Source organism: Chlorocebus sabaeus, chromosome 9, assembly GCF_047675955.1.
Source record: "Chlorocebus sabaeus isolate Y175 chromosome 9, mChlSab1.0.hap1, whole genome shotgun sequence".
Classification (NCBI taxonomy): domain Eukaryota; kingdom Metazoa; phylum Chordata; class Mammalia; order Primates; family Cercopithecidae; genus Chlorocebus; species Chlorocebus sabaeus.
In genome coordinates this window covers 102,739,891-102,755,375 of record NC_132912.1, presented here as the reverse complement: position 1 = coordinate 102,755,375, position 15,485 = coordinate 102,739,891, and the positions used below count along the sequence as shown (strand labels likewise).

Here is a 15,485-nt window from a genome sequence, read left to right as displayed (position 1 = left end):
CTAATTTTTTTTAAATGGAGGGATAGATAAAGGGCCCATCAACTTTCTTTTTTTTTCCCCGATAAGGTCTTGTTCTGCTGCCCAGGTTGGAGTGCAGTGGCACGATCACAGCTGACTGCAGCCTTGTCCTCCTGAGCTCAAGTGATCCTCCTTTCTCAGTCTCCTGAGTAACTGAGACTACCGACATGTATCACTATGCCTGACTAATTTTTAAATTTTTTATAGAGATGGGGTTTCACCATCTTGCCCAGGCTGGTCTTGAACTCCTGGGCTCATGTGATACTCCTTCTTCAGCCTCCCAAAGTATTGGGGCTACAGGCATGAGCCACCATGCCTGACTACTTTCTATTTTGGACTAACTTTCTAATTTTCTATTAAGGACAATTGGTAAAATAAAATTGTTATCCATTATCACCATCAATTCATAAATACTCTAATACCAAAAATTAGGAAAGATATAAGCTCAGAATAAAGAAGTCTTGTAAATGAAATTTTTCTCATCTTATCAGGGAATAGTAAATCTTCCATCTTAGACTGGCATTTGTGAGCCAGAGGTTTAAAGATGAGACCTTTAGTGGCATATAACTAAAAGTATTTATGTAAGGATTTCAGACATAGCTGGATTGAGGTGCCTAAGTTAGGTGGTGTGGAATCTCTCTCCATTTCTTGATTTCATTGTCTTCAGTAGTGACTTCATTCTCACATAGTCTCTCCCCTTAAGGCAAAGTGAATAACAGCTCCTTCAAGCTTATCTTCTATCAGCTATCAAAAGACAAAATTACAACAAATTTAGATTAAAGATCGAATTGGCTTTTATTTGCAATTCTAGAATTGGGTAACAACCCATTCTATAAGATAGAATGAGTGTTCAGATGAGTTGAGCTGAGAAATTTGACTTTATAAGCAGAAAATGGCTGAAGAATGCAGAAACAGAACAAAAACTGATTGGTTGTTACAAAGTTACTTTCCTTATAAAGGTTAAAGCAGAGGGGGCTGCCTCATCATGCTTCCCAAAACAGGCCTGTTTGGGGATTTGGCTATTATCTCTTTCTTGCCTGATTTCTTGGAAGATCAGATGAATAGCTTAGTTTTGGCTTGGTGGAAACTTCGGTATGAGTAACTCCATTTTGGTTTTCTCTGTTAAGCCTAGTGCAAGAAGAGCTCAGTTCCACCCAATGGCCTCCTATAAATTTCATTTAACACAGTTTAGCAACAAACTATTGATTCTTGAGCATGAATCTCAATAGCACAAACTGGATTATGTGCCTATCTCTAAAACTATCACAGTGACTCTGATTGGTTAGTCTGGGGTCATATGATCACTCCTCGGCGGTGGAATGGAAATATGGGGGACTGAGAGTATAGATGAGTTGTTTCCCATTAAAACAAACAAACAAAATCACTGGGAGGTCAAGGCAGGCAGATCACTTGAGGCCAGGAATTCGAGACCAGCTTGGCCAACATAGCAAAACCCCATCTCTACTAAAAATACAAAAATTAGCCAGGCGTGGTGGCACATGCCTGTAATCCCAGCTACTTCGGAGGCTGAGACAGGAGAATCGCTTGACCCTGGGAGGCGGAGGTTGCAGTGAATGGAGATGGCGCCACTGCACTCCAGCCTGGGTAACAGAGTGAGACTCCATCTCAAAAAGAAAAAAAAAAAGGAGGAATGATGGTTGTGGACAAAACAACAAAAGAGCATTACAATTTTGTTGCATTTAAGCACCATTTTGATTTTACTGTGACTTTTTTTCTGTTTTATTTATCTTTCATTGACATATAATAATTGTACGTATTTATGGGGTGCAATATATGTATACATTGTATAATTAGCAAATCAGAGTAATTAGCAAATCCATCATCTCAAATATTTATTACTTCTTTGTGGTGAAAACATTCAGAATCCTCTTTTTTAGTTAATTTGTTTTTATTTATTCTTATTTATTTTTTTTTTAGAAGGAGTTTTGCTCTTGTTGCCCAGGCTGGAGTGCAATGGCACGATCTCGGCTCACTGCAACCTCCGCCTCCCGAGTTCAAGCGATTCTCCTCCCTGAGCCTCCAGAGTAGCTGGGATTACAGGCATGCACTACCATACCCGGCTAATTTTTTTATATTTAGTAGAGATGGGTTTTCACCACGTTGGTTAGGCTGGTCTAGATCTCTTGATTTCAGGTGATCCACCCACCTCGGCCTTCCAAAGTGCTGGGATTACAGGCGTACACCACTGTGCCTGGCCCTTATTTTATTTTATTTTTTTTGGAGATGAAATCTTACTCTGTTGCCCAGGCTGGAGTGCAGTGGCACAATCTCGGCTCACTGCAACCTCCGCCTCCCAGGTTCAAGTGATTCTCCTGCCTCAGCCTCCTGAGTAGCTGGGATTACAGGTGTGCACCACCATGCCCAGCTATTTTTTGTATTTTTAGTAGAGACGGGGTTTCACCATGTTGGTCAGACTGGTCTCAAACTCCTGACCTCAGGTGATCCCCCAACTTCGGCAAAGAAAGTCACCCCTTGGATCCATGTTCACCCCGCAGGAGGAGGGAGAAAAGGCATCTCTGACTTCCTTTTAGATTGTCCCATGTGAGCCCTTTGGGATGAAGTCCATCCTGGGCACTAGAACAAAGGAATTGAGTGAGTTCCCTTAAATCCTTTCTGGAATCAGATGAAGAATAAATAAACGAAGAAATAAAGTGACTACAATTTTGTTCTTTTTAAAAATATCCAAATATATTATTTTAAACACATTGTAGTTTACAGAAGGCTTTTATTTTACAAGCCAATAATTTTTAAAAATGTCAGACATTGGTACATTACCGATGTTGTAGCAAGGTTTGAAGGAGGTACATATCACACATCAGCCTCTCAAGTAGCTGGGATTACAGGCACATGCCACCATGCCCAGCTATTTTTTGTATTTTTAGTAGAGACAGTGTTTCAACATGTTGGCCAGGCTGGTCTTAAACTCTTGGCCTCACGTGATCCACCCACCTCAGCCTCCCAGAGTGCTGGGATTACAGACGTGAGACACCATGCCCAGCCATGGTTTTTTCTTCTGAGTGTGAAAGAATTCTCTGTTTTCCAGCAAACCAATTCAAGCTTCTGCAAGCAGATAGGAAGAGGAGTCCCTAGGCATCAGTATATCAAATATATTAAGAACAGCTCTGAAGATGAACATGATACAGTCTTTTCTTTAGAATGTAGAAGCTTTCTTACAGGGTCTGTTCTCTTCCAGGAAGAACAAAACAAGACCTGGGCTTACTCTTGCCAACCAGGGTCTATCCCTAAATGAAACCAAATGGCCTCTGTTGTCTTCTAGGAGTTGGCCTTGTCCTAGCTCAAGTCCACCAGACAGATGCCCTCTGTGAAAACCATCCTGACTTGACCGGGTGTGGTGGCTCACGCCTGTAATCCCAGCACTTTGGGAGGCCGAGGTGGGCAGATCACCTGAGGTGAGGTCAGGAGTTCGAGAACAGCCTGGCCAATGAGGTGAGACCCCCGTCTCTACTAAAAATACAAAAATTAGCCGGGCACGGTGGCGGGCGCCTGTAATCCCAGATACTCAGAAGGCTGAGGCAGGAGAATCACTTGAACCCAGGAGGCGGAGGTTGCAGTGAGCCGAGATCACGCCATTGCACTCCAGCCTGGGCAACAAGAGCAAAACTCCGTCTCAAAAAAAAAAAGAAAAAAAAAAAAAAGAAAACCATCCTGACTCCTCCTTTCCCTGTGAGATCTGGTCACCAATCTTCCTCTGTCCACTTCCTTTCAACTTGAATTCTCACTGTTCTTAACCTTGGCCATGAGACTCCCAGGTGCATTGTGTCAACATTTTGATGAATAGTTGTTAGTATTTCCATGTGATGTCTGACATTTTAAGATGCAAACCTATGTCTTCTATGTTCTATCACTAGGTTGTTGGATCGCATCTTCTTTAATAATAGAAATAAGCATATATTAACAGTGTTTTATCTGCACATCCCCTCCTCCCCACCACCTTGGAATTTGGGCCCCTGGCTATTCCAGGATAAACGGTTAGCTGACACGCCATGAGCAAGGCCAGCTTTGATTAGTTTCAGCAGCTTGCTACTCTCATCTGCTTGCCATTGCAAGCAACAGCTTATGGCTGTGACATGGTGCATTGTGGGGGGAAGCCAGAGGAAGCTGCCTTTGATATGGGGCCAAGCCATGCCAAACTGTTAGTTCATGGTGCAGCCCCTCATAACCGTGATAGAACTTCACTTACAGTATATCCTGACAGGTTGGATTTCAGTTCAGACAAGAGATCAAAGGATGACACACCCAAATAGTTTTAATCAATTAGATGAATCAAAATGTGAATCGAGCCATTCTGTGTTTTGGTTTATTGAGGATTATTCAGGGAGGAAAAACAATATACTTTTTAGTTTTAATATGACATATACAGATATAATCCTTGTTGTTAACAAGGCAGTTCCACACACATTTATCTCTTTTGGTTCTTTTCATTTCAGTCCCTTCAGTTGGGGATATTTTAATCATGTCTTAATACATCACCTTATCACAAAAATCAATCTCTTTACCATGGCTCACTAAGCCAGGAATGACCTACATACGGTTTGTTAGATGGTTATTATTCAGCCGGGCACGGTGGCTCATGCTTGTAATCCCAGCACTTTGGGAGGCTGAGGAGGGTGGATCACCTGAGGTCAGGAGTTCAAGACCAACCTGGCCAACATGATGAAACCCCATCTCTACTAAAAGTAGAAAAATTAGTCCAGTGTGGTGGCGCATGCCTGTAGTCCCAGTTACCTGGGAGGCTGAGGCAGGAGAATCACTTGAATCCGGGAGGCAGAGGTTGCAGTGAACTAAGATTGTACAAACTACTGCACCCCGGCCTGGGCGACAGGGTGAGACTCCATCTCAAAAAAAAGAAAAAATATATAGTTATTATTATTAAGAGACAGGGTCTTGCTATGTTGCCCAGGCTGGAGTGCAGTGGCTATTCACAGGCACAATCATAATGTGCTGCAATCTCGAACTCCTGGGCTCAAGTGAGCCTTTCACTTCACCCTCCAGAGTAGCTGGGATTACAGATGTGTGGCACTGCACCCGGCCCTGTTTGTTTTCTAATTTTGTCTCATAAAACAGCCTCCCTTGTTCACATGGCTTCTTTTATGTTTCTGAAACTTACTAGATGGCTTTCTACTTCAAGACTTTGCACCTGCAGTTTCTCCTGCCTGAAGAGCTCTTTACATGGCTGATTCTCTCTCTCTTTTTTTGAGACGGGGTTTCACTCTGTCACCCAGGGTGGAGTGCAGTGGTGCCATCACGGCTCACTGCAGATCGTGGGACTACAGGCTTGAGCCACCATGTCCGGCTTGATTCTTTCTCATTATTCAAGTTTCAGGTAAATGTTACATCCCCAGAGGGGATTTCCCCAACTATCTCTATATTCAGAAAAGGTTCTCATCCCTCACTTTGGCCTTTATCAGCCTAGATTCCTTATCTAAACCACATGACATAGAAGCTGTGTGGAGCGAATTGTTTTCTTAGTTCTTTCAAGGACTGAGTATAACTTGTGCCGTTCTGGTTGCTGTTGGGGTCAGGTGAACTTCCTCTTTGCCCTCTGAAGTTTTGCTGAAAAATCAAGTCACAAAAGGCAGATTAATTGGAGAAAAGGCACACACATCTGTTTGACAGTAGTTTTATGTGACACAGAAGACCAACCCCTCAATGGGGTGCAGAAGCTTATGGACCATCTTGAGGCTACAGAAAAAATGGTGGCTTTGGATGCTGGCAAAACAGGTTATGGGAGGGCAAAGAAGAGGAATTCTACTGAGGGCAATAAATGATTAGTAGGGACAATTCAATGAACCTGAGGAACTTAGAATGGTCTGGGACAAAGTCTATTGGGCCCACAGACCAGATAATGGTTTGTGGTAAAAGTCTGTCCAGGTTTATTGACAGACTTTGGTCTTCCCTCTTGCAATATGGGTTCAGTTAATCAAAACTCAGGAAAAGGACTAGAGATAATTGTTTTATTCTTTGGTAGGTCAGGACTTTGGACAGATAAGGAAACGTCAGAGAATATGATGCTTTGGGAGAGACAGTGAAGAGGCGCAGGTGCGGGGAGGTTGAGAGAGATCTTGAGGGTGCTTTTTCAGCTCAACATGTACAAAGCACCATATTTTACGGTATTAGTTTCTAAGCCCCAACATTGCATAGGAGAGAAGTTAACTCATTACATACAACAAGTGCCTAGGGCACTAGGCTTTAATTCTCTATGATCCAATCTATCACATCAGTTGGTTTGTTTCCTTCATAACACTCAACTACACCCCATGATTATCTGGATTTTCATGTTTATTTCTTTATTGTCTGTTACCCTACTCTAGAATGTGAGTTCCATGAAGGCAAGGATCTTGTCTGTGTTGGTCAGGCTGAATGCCAAACACCTAGCACAATGCCTGTTGCATCACAAATGTACAGTAAGAATTCATTGATGAATGAAAAGTATAAAACCACCTTTGCAAAATCATAACTGAGGAACTTATGAAGTGAAAGAAATCAGACCTAACTGACCCCATCTTGCTTCTAATTAAGTTATCCTTGTTCATTCCTGGGCATAGGCCGAACTAACTTTGGGAAAGAATTCACTTCATGACTCTGAAACAAAATTGATAATAGCCCTTTCCCAAAAAGACCCCCTTTTTGCCTGGGGGCCAGTGTGCCTTTGCAGGACTAACAAATTAGCTACAAGATTAGAAATTACTGTTTAAGGCCAGGAGCGGTGGCTCACACCTGCAATCCCAGCACTTTGGGAGACTGAGGTGGGTGGATCACTTGAGGTCAGGAGTTTGAAACCAGCCTGGCCAACAATGTGAAACCTCATCTCTACTAAAAATACAAAAATTAGCTGAGCGTGGTGGTGCGTGCTTGTAATTTCAGCTACTAGGGAGGCTGAGGCACGAGAATCACTTGAACTTGGGAGGTGGAAGTTGCAGTGAGCCGAGATTGCACCACTGCACTCCAGCCTGAGCCGTAGACTGAAACTCCATCTCAAAAAAAAAAAAAAAAAAGAAAGAAAGAAATTACAGTTTAGGGGTCATGCAGCCTCTGACTCCAAGAGCCTGAACCTCCCCAAATTGTTCCTGGGATAATATCACTATTGCAAAACCTAAGATCGGTGTTTGAGCTATTTTGCAGACCCTGCACTTGATGGATCTCCTGACACCACCCAGACCGGTAATCTGGCTCAACCAGTTCTGCATTGCACCCAGGAGCAGAAAACAGCAGGAAAACCTCCTTTTGACCCCCTATGTTTCCATCTCCACCTGACCAATCAGCACTCCCCACTTCCCAAGACCCTACCAGCCAAATTATCTTTAAAAACTCTGATCCCCACAGGGTCAGGAGATGGAGACAATCCTGGCTAACACAGTGAAACCCCATCTCTACTAAAAAAAATACAAAAAAAATTAGCCAGGCGTGGTGGCAGGTGCCTGTAGTCCCAGCTACTCGGGAGGCTGAGGCAGGAGAACGGTGTGAACCTGGGAGGCGGAGCTTGCAGTAAACTGAGATTGCGCCCACTGCACTCCGGCCTGGGTGACAGAGTGAGACTCCGTTTCCAAAGACAAAAAACAAAAAACTCTGATCCCCAGGCCGGGCACCATGGCTCATGCCTGTAATCCCAGTACTTTGGGAGGCCGAGGAGGGTGGATCATCTGAGGTCAAGAGTTCAAGACCAGCCTGACCAACGTGGCGAAAAAAAAAAAAAGTAAAATGAAATGCTTGATTTTTCATCTGAATTTCTTACGGCATACTTGACTCCAAACAACATTAGAAAGCTATATCCACAGAAAACAAAATTGTAGGCAACTGAATAATAAGTTGTTATTATTATTTTGGCTAATAACATTATCCAAAAATAAAGACAATATATTTGCAATGTTAATTACTTTCTTGAGGAAAGAAAAGTCACTTGTTTTAAAATATTTATTTATTTATTTATTTGAGATCGAGTCTCGCTCTGTCACCAGGCTGGAGTACAGCGGTGCAATCTCAGCTCACTGCAACCTCTACCTCCTGGGTTCAAGCGATTCTCCTGCCTCAGCCTCCCGAATAGCTGGGACTACAGGCACACGCCACCATGCCCAGATAATTTATTTTTAGTAGAGATGGGGTTTCACCATGTTGGCCAGGATGGTCTCGTTCTCTTGACCTGGTGATCCGCTGAAAAGACACTGTTTTACAGGCAAATGAAGCATTTGCTAAGAATTTTAATGAATCTCGGAACATTGATATTTTACTATAAAATATTCTTTTTACAGTGTTAACATGCTTCGAAAAGCAAAGGAAAAAAACAGTATGGTGGTTTCTCAAAAATTAAACAGAATTACCATATGACCTTTTTGGGTATATACCCAAAAGGATTGAAAGTAGGGACTCAGATATTTGTACACCCATGTTCATTGCAGCATTATTCACCATAGCCAAAAGGTACAAACAACCGAAATGTCCATTGAAAGATAGGATAGCCGGGCGCGGTGGCTCAAGCCTGTAATCCCAGCACTTCGGGAGGCCGAGACGGGCGGATCACGAGGTCAGGAGATCGAGACCATCCTGGCTAACACGGTGAAACCCCGTCTCTACTAAAAAGTACAAAAAACTAGCCGGGCGAGGTGGTGGGCGCCTGTAGTCCCAGCTACTCCGGAGGCTGAGGCAGGAGAATGGCTTAAACCCGGGAGGCGGAGCTTGCAGTGAGCTGAGATCCGGCCACTGCACTCCAGCCTGGGCGACAGAGCCAGACTCCGTCTCAAAAAAAAAAAAAAAAAAAAAAAAAGAAAGATAGGATAAACCAAAGATGTTATATACATACAATTGAGTAGTATTCAGCCTTCAAAAGGAACAATGTTCTAACGCATGCTACAACATGGGTGAACCTTGAAGACATTATGCTAGGTGAAATAAGCCATTCACAAAAGGACAATATTGTATGATCCCACTTATATGAGGTATCCAGAGTAATCATAGAGACAGAAAGTAGAATGATGGTTACTAGGGGCCGGAGAATGAGGAGTTAGTGTTTAATGCATACAATTTCAGTCTGGGAGGATGAAAAAGTTCTGGAACTGGATGGTGGTGGTGGTTGCAGAACAATGTGAATGTACTTAGTGCCACTGAACTGTACACTTAAAAAGGATTAAAATGGTAAATTTCATGTGATGTATATTTAACCACAAGTTTTTAAAAAGCAAAGGAAAGCAGAAACTATATGCAGTATGGGGTGAGATTTGTGAAATATTTATTTTTGTTGTGCATGCACAGTGATAGACTCGCCGCCTTCTTCAGAATCCCCTAGGGAGATCCCAGTAACGTGAGGCGCAGCAATTCCAGCAACATAGCCAAGCTGTGTAACTTCGTGATCTTTAACAAACAACGGGAGTACTGCGGGGATTCAGAAACTGAGTGGGAGGAGTTCTCTCAGCCCTGCCCAGTTCTTGCTTTCTGTCATTTCTTGCTCTCAAATTCTCAAAGATGTCCTGAGAGACTTTCCTCAGAAAAAACTGGGACAGATAGAGACGAACCCCAGCGAGTATTTTGTGGCATAATAAGGGAAACTGCCTAGGGGTAGCAAAGAGGACAGCATCACACGCAGACAGGAATCGAGTTGGACTTCTCTGAATGGAATTTTGACTTTTTTCTAGGTTGGAGGGTGGTGTCGAGGGTGGGGGAACAGCAAGAGGGGAGGAACAGCAAGCTGGGGCTGCACGTAGGACTGCGTGAGGCAGAGGCTGGACGAGCTGTGTCGGCGCGCTGCGGCGGGAGCGGGCCCCCGTGCCTCAGTTTCCCCGGTGGCGTTCTGGGAGCGTTGTCCCTTTGATGTCGCGAGGCGAGCAGGGCCGGGTCGGCCGCCAGGGGGCGCGAGCGCGGGGGCAGGAGCCGGGGAGGTGGGCGCTCGTGCAGCGGAGCTTGGCGCCCCCGGTGCCGCGCGGACCGCGCGGGCAGAGGCGGAAGCCTGGGCGGTAGGCGGGGCGGCGCGCTGACTCACACGGGATCGACCCGCCTGCCGCTTCCAGGGGCGGAGGTGACAGCGGGCCGGGGACGGGCGGCTGCAACTGCCTGCCGCGCCGAGGGACCGTCGGGGTGTCGAAAGCAGGTCGGAGGCTAGGCTAGGCCAGGCCGGGGCCGGGCGGGGGCCGGGCGGGGGCCGGGCGGGGAGCGGGGGTCGCGGTCCGGGGCGCGGGCGGAGGGGACCCGCACCCCGAGAGACGTGCGGCGCCGCGCAGTTAGGCCTGCATCGGCCCGTTCCCCGCGGGGGCGCTGCGCTCGGTGGGCCGGGAGCCCGCGAGGGACAGTGGGGCGCTGCGGGCCCCTCGCACTCCTGGAGTCCCCGGGAGTTGGAGGGGCGGTCAGAGCGATGCGAACGTGGGCTTTTCAAGCGGTGTCAAGCCCAGGGCTCTTTGACTGCACCGCCCTGCCACTCCGGCAATGAGGCGGAATTTTGAGAGCTGGAAAAATAATTCAGCATTAGTCCACCCCTCTTATTTTACAGATGCTCAGAGCCTTACGGCATAGGAGGCAGTGATTCTGTGTCAGGGAGACAGGGACGTTCCGAAGCAAGGATTAGACCTGTTCCTCTGGAGATGCAGCTTTGGTGATGGTGGAGTTTTGCAGAAACCCGCGGACACCCGCGTTCCTGCTGCAGGCACAGATGTCCACCGGGCATCAGTATCTCAAAGGGTGGTGATACTGTCCGTTGAATAAAGGAATATTGAGGTTACCAAACAGGCCAGGGCCTGTTGCAGATGAGAAGTATAGACTTAAATTTTAAGTGCAAAAACAACTTTAAATGCAATGCCATTATTACTGCCTGTCTCATTTGTACTGTAATGAAGGGTAAATATTTTTGGCACTCACTTATTCTGGAATATTGGTGGAATCTCCATCAGACCTTTAGGACTGTTTTATAGTAATTCTTTTACACTAATATGAAGATCTTGTATTAAAACACTTTCATAACCAGTGATGCTGTAGTATGTGGCAGGCGAGTGGTAACGCTAATATTTAGGGTTTGAGCAGAGTCTAGCTCTGCTTGTTTGCATAGCTGAGTTAAAGGGATGAGCAGGACTGATTAATCTGTAGTGGTTTTTGCTAGACTGAAGTACCTGACGGCATTCGGGGATCATTTCTCAGTTGGTGTTGCATTTATTACTTTCACAGCATGAATACAGTCATGGTGATCAGCAAGTTAGTTTATCCTTTACCCATTTTTCTCTAAAATATTGAATTAAAGGATCTCTAAGATCCTCTCTGTCTCCAGAGTTCTCCGATTTTACATGTTAACTTGAAACATGTCACTCATTGTGACAAAAATGTTTTAAGAAGAGAAATTTTTTAGAATTCTGCATAATGAGGCATAGCGAATCTTCAAATTCATTATTCTCAGCTCTCTCAGTCACTTTATCAGGGTTGGGCTAAAATAAGTGAAAAGTGACTTTTCAAATTGCAGATACTTACGTGTTAAATTCACTTAAATTCAGAGACTGCAATGGAGTGATTTGTGGAGGGTGGAGAGTAGCTCAAGTCTAGCTTGGGAATGGGGTTGGTGCGGTGCCACTGATAACTTTTGCAATAGGCCAAGAACATTCTGACTCAGAGAATGTGATAAGTTGACTTTTATACAGTGTTCGTATTGTGTATTTTTTTGGTTGAGATAATAATCTTCATAAACGGTCTGTTTAAATATGTACCAGTTATTTATTTGTCTTGCAGCCCCAAGGCAAAATATTTCCCTTCTCTACGTTCCATCAATGTCTGCCTCTTTTCTGGCTCCTGACTTCAGGTGATCCGCCCGCCTCAGCCTCCCGAAGTGCTGGGATTACAGGCATGAGCCACCAAGCCCAGCTTTTGGCTTATTTCTAGGTTTACTATTCTGTTGTTTCTAGAGTCAGCTAGTGGATTACCTACAACATGGTGTTATTACGAGATTATCTGTGAAATTCTGGAATGTGCTTGATCATCTGCCAAAGCATCCTTAGAATTCATTGAGAATACTTCTGGAAAGTTTTGCAACACCAATTCAATTGATATGAAATCGTTTCTTATTATACCCACTCTGGGAAACATCTGAATAAGCTTGAAAGATTGGTTAACTTAGTCTTGTTGGTCAGGAGTTAATTATGAGATATTAGTTTCTTGCCTGGAAAGGCAGAAAGTTCTTAAGTAGCAGCAGTAAAATGAGCTCTTTAATGAAAGAGCCGTTAAACAAACCAAGGTGTTAACTTTTAGTTGTGTACTTTATCCTCCCTGCTATGAAAGGCAGCTGTGGGAGGTGAAATGGAGTAGCTAAAATGTATTATTTCATTTTTAGATTTCTAGGTCTTCTGACTGAAGGGCGTGACCACCAAGAACTGAACCAGCACTTGAGGGCAGGCACATAGGGCATTGCACGAGGAGTCTGAAGGCATGGCTTTTGGTCCTTACTTGTTTACTCACTGAACACATTCTCACTGAGCACCTGTGTGTGCTGAGACGGTGGGCACCTGTGTGTGCCGGGAGGGGGAACACCTGTGTGTGCCGGGGGGCACCTGTGTGTGCCGGGGTTGTGTATGCTGTGGGTGCTGGGAGGGGGAACCAGTTTGAACAAAACAGACAAAGCCCTTGTGGAACAGACACATTCTAATCGGGTGGAGACAGACAAATATGTGAATGAATAGGTCAAAGGATCATAATGCTATGGAGAAATTTAGAGTCAGGAAAGGGTAAGAGTGTGTGTTTGTGTGTGTGTGTGTGTATGTGTGGTAGGGGACTTACTTTTTATATAGAGGGGTCAGATAAAGCCTCTACTGAGAAAACTTTTTTTTTTGGAGACAGAGTCTTGCTCTGTCACCCAGGCTGGAGTGTAGTGGTGTGATCACAGCTCACTGTAGCCTCAACCTCCTGGGCTCAAGCAATCCTCCCATCTCAGCCTCCTGAGTAACTGGGACTACAGGCTTGTATCACCACACCGGGCCAATGTTTGTATTTTTAGTAGACATGGGGTTTCACTATGTTGCCCAGGCTGGTCTGGAACTCCTGGCCTCGAGCGATCCACTCACCTTGGCCTCCCAAAGTGCTGGGATTACAGGCCTGAGCCACCACACCTGGCCTAATTCCTGATTGGAGACTGGAAGGAAATGAAGTGAGCCGGAGGCAGTGGGATGAGCAGGTTCCAAACCCTGGTACAGGAGCATGCTTGGTGTGTGAGGGGCGGCAAGGTCATGGTGGCCGGTCAGTATAGATGTGGGTTGGGGGAGGTGGCAGCAGATGAGAGTGGGTGGGAGTGAGTGTAGGTCATTGTAAGGATTTTGGCCTCTACACTGAGTGAGGGGGAAGCCATTAGAGAGCTTTGAACAGTGAGGTAGATGATGACTCATGTTATAAAAGGATCACTCTGGCTGCTGGGTTGAGAATAGACAGGAGGAGGACAAGGGCTGAATCAGGGAGACCTTTTCAAGCTAGAGCTGTGTGAGTCACACCATAATTCTTCCCTGAGTCTTCATTTTCTCATCTGTAAAATAACTGGGCCCCCTCTAGCTCAAGAATTTTAAGTTTTCAAGTAGTGCAGGGTATTATTTCTACAGGGAGGCAAGAGGATTGCGTAGGAAGAGGTTCTGAAAGTAAATCGCTTCAGATGACCTGAAAACTTGACACCAACCTGCCTATAGCTGAATCATCCCAAATCAAGAGGTAATCAGGCCTTTTGCAGTCAGGTTGTCAGGTCATGAGAACAAAAACACTGTTTCGTAAATATTCTCTGCTGATCCCTTTTGTACTTTGCTGATCCCTGAATTTTCCCTTCCTGATTGAAAAAGGATGAAAAGCTGTTACTCATCAACAGAACTGGCACCCAGAGTAGCTTTTGTTGTTTGGAAAATTGGGAACTTTGGGGAAGGAAACAATTCTGTGTTTATCGTAGGCCATTCGAGTTTTTCTTTTGTAACACGCAAGGAGTCTAAAAGATTGGTTTTGTTTTAGAATTCCTTGTCCCAGTCATCTCATGCCTCACAGGTGTTCATTCTTAATGCATTGCACGTGTTTCCTTTTGTTTACGTAGGAGCTTGCAAGTGGGAATGTTTGTTTTATGTGTATGTATCTTGATTTATAATGCTTTAATTCATTTTCCTTTATGTAGTGTTTTTTGCTTTTTTTTTTTTTTTTTTTTGAGACTTTTGAGACAAGAGTCTTACTCTGTTGCCTAGGCTGGAATGCAGTGGTGAGATATTGGCTCACTGCAACCTCCACCTCCTGGGTTCAAGCCATTCTCCTGCCTCAGCCTCTTGAGTAGCTGAGATTACAGTCATGTGCCACCATGCCCAGCTAATTTTTTTGTATTTTAGTAGAGACGGGGTTTCACCACGTTGGCCAGGCTGGTCTCAAACTCCTGACCTCAGGTGATCCACCTGCCTTGGCCTCCCAAAGTACTGGGATTACAGGTGTGAACCACCATGCCAGGCCTCTAAGTAGTGTTTTTAAGATCTATCCATATTGTTACGTGTCTAATTCTCTGCTTTGGAATGCTGTGTTATACCCCGTGCTGTGTGCATCCATTGGTTTTTCTGTATCTGGTCTCTGTGTAGTGAATGGATACTCAAGTTGTTCCTACTCCCTAACACCATAAATATTGCTGCAGTGAACATCTTCCTACATATCCACTTACAAAGTTATATAATATTTCTGTGGAATTGCTGGATTATAGGCTTGCAGGGACTGAATTTGATTAAATAGTGCCAGATGCCTCTCCACAGTGGCTGCCCCAGTCTCTGTGCCTCTGGAAGTATTAATATTTGAGGACTCCTGTATCCTCATGTCCCACCAGCACTCACTTCTTTCCAGCTCTCCATGTTTTTCAGTCTTGTAAGCACAAAGTGATATCTTGTTTTAATTTATATTTCTTTGATGACTAGTGATTTTGCGTATCTCTTATACAGATAGCTTCCTCTGTAAATCGCTTATTCATGTCTTTGGCATTTTCTGTTGGAGTTGATATCTATTTTGTTGCTGTTGACTTGCAGAAGTGATTTTATAATATAGGTATTACCTGTTATGTTTAGACTTTGCAGATGTCTTCTCATTTGGGCATCTTGCCATTTGGTGATCAAATCTTCTTATTTGGTTCTCATTTTGTCTTTGCCATCCTTTGATCAAGAAGTATTTTTAATTTTGATGTAATCAGATAGATAAATTCTTTGACTTGTGGTTTATGGTTTTGGAGTTTTGTTTAAGGAACTCTTCCTGAACCCTAGGTCTTATCTGTGTCTTTAATCTCTCTAGGGCCCACATTTTCACGTGTTAGATAGGAATCCAGCCCTATTTTTCTCCATTTAATGACCCAGTTTTTCTAATAACATATCAACAAAATACATGCTTTCCTCTATGAAATTATATCTCTTTTCTCATTTATGGTTTCCATGGATACACTTGTCTGGCCCTAAGCCTTTATTTTGTTGCATTAGTCTGTCAGTTCT

The 15,485-nt window shown here is 44.4% G+C and overlaps 1 protein-coding gene across 2 annotated transcripts in view; it reads left to right on the top strand.

Moving 5' to 3' along the window:
- The first annotated feature begins 9,925 nt into the window (after positions 1 to 9,925).
- Positions 9,926 to 15,485, top strand: part of DNMBP (dynamin binding protein) — a 120,276-nt gene continuing 114,716 nt past the window's right edge. The window contains exon 1 of one of the 2 annotated variants that reach the window (XM_007963822.3): positions 9,926 to 10,135. The gene's annotated coding sequence lies outside the window, so the exon portion shown is untranslated. Of the gene's footprint in view, positions 10,136 to 10,319; positions 13,708 to 15,485 lie in introns of those variants that run through there. The other variant, XM_038009433.2, reaches the window with a different exon arrangement.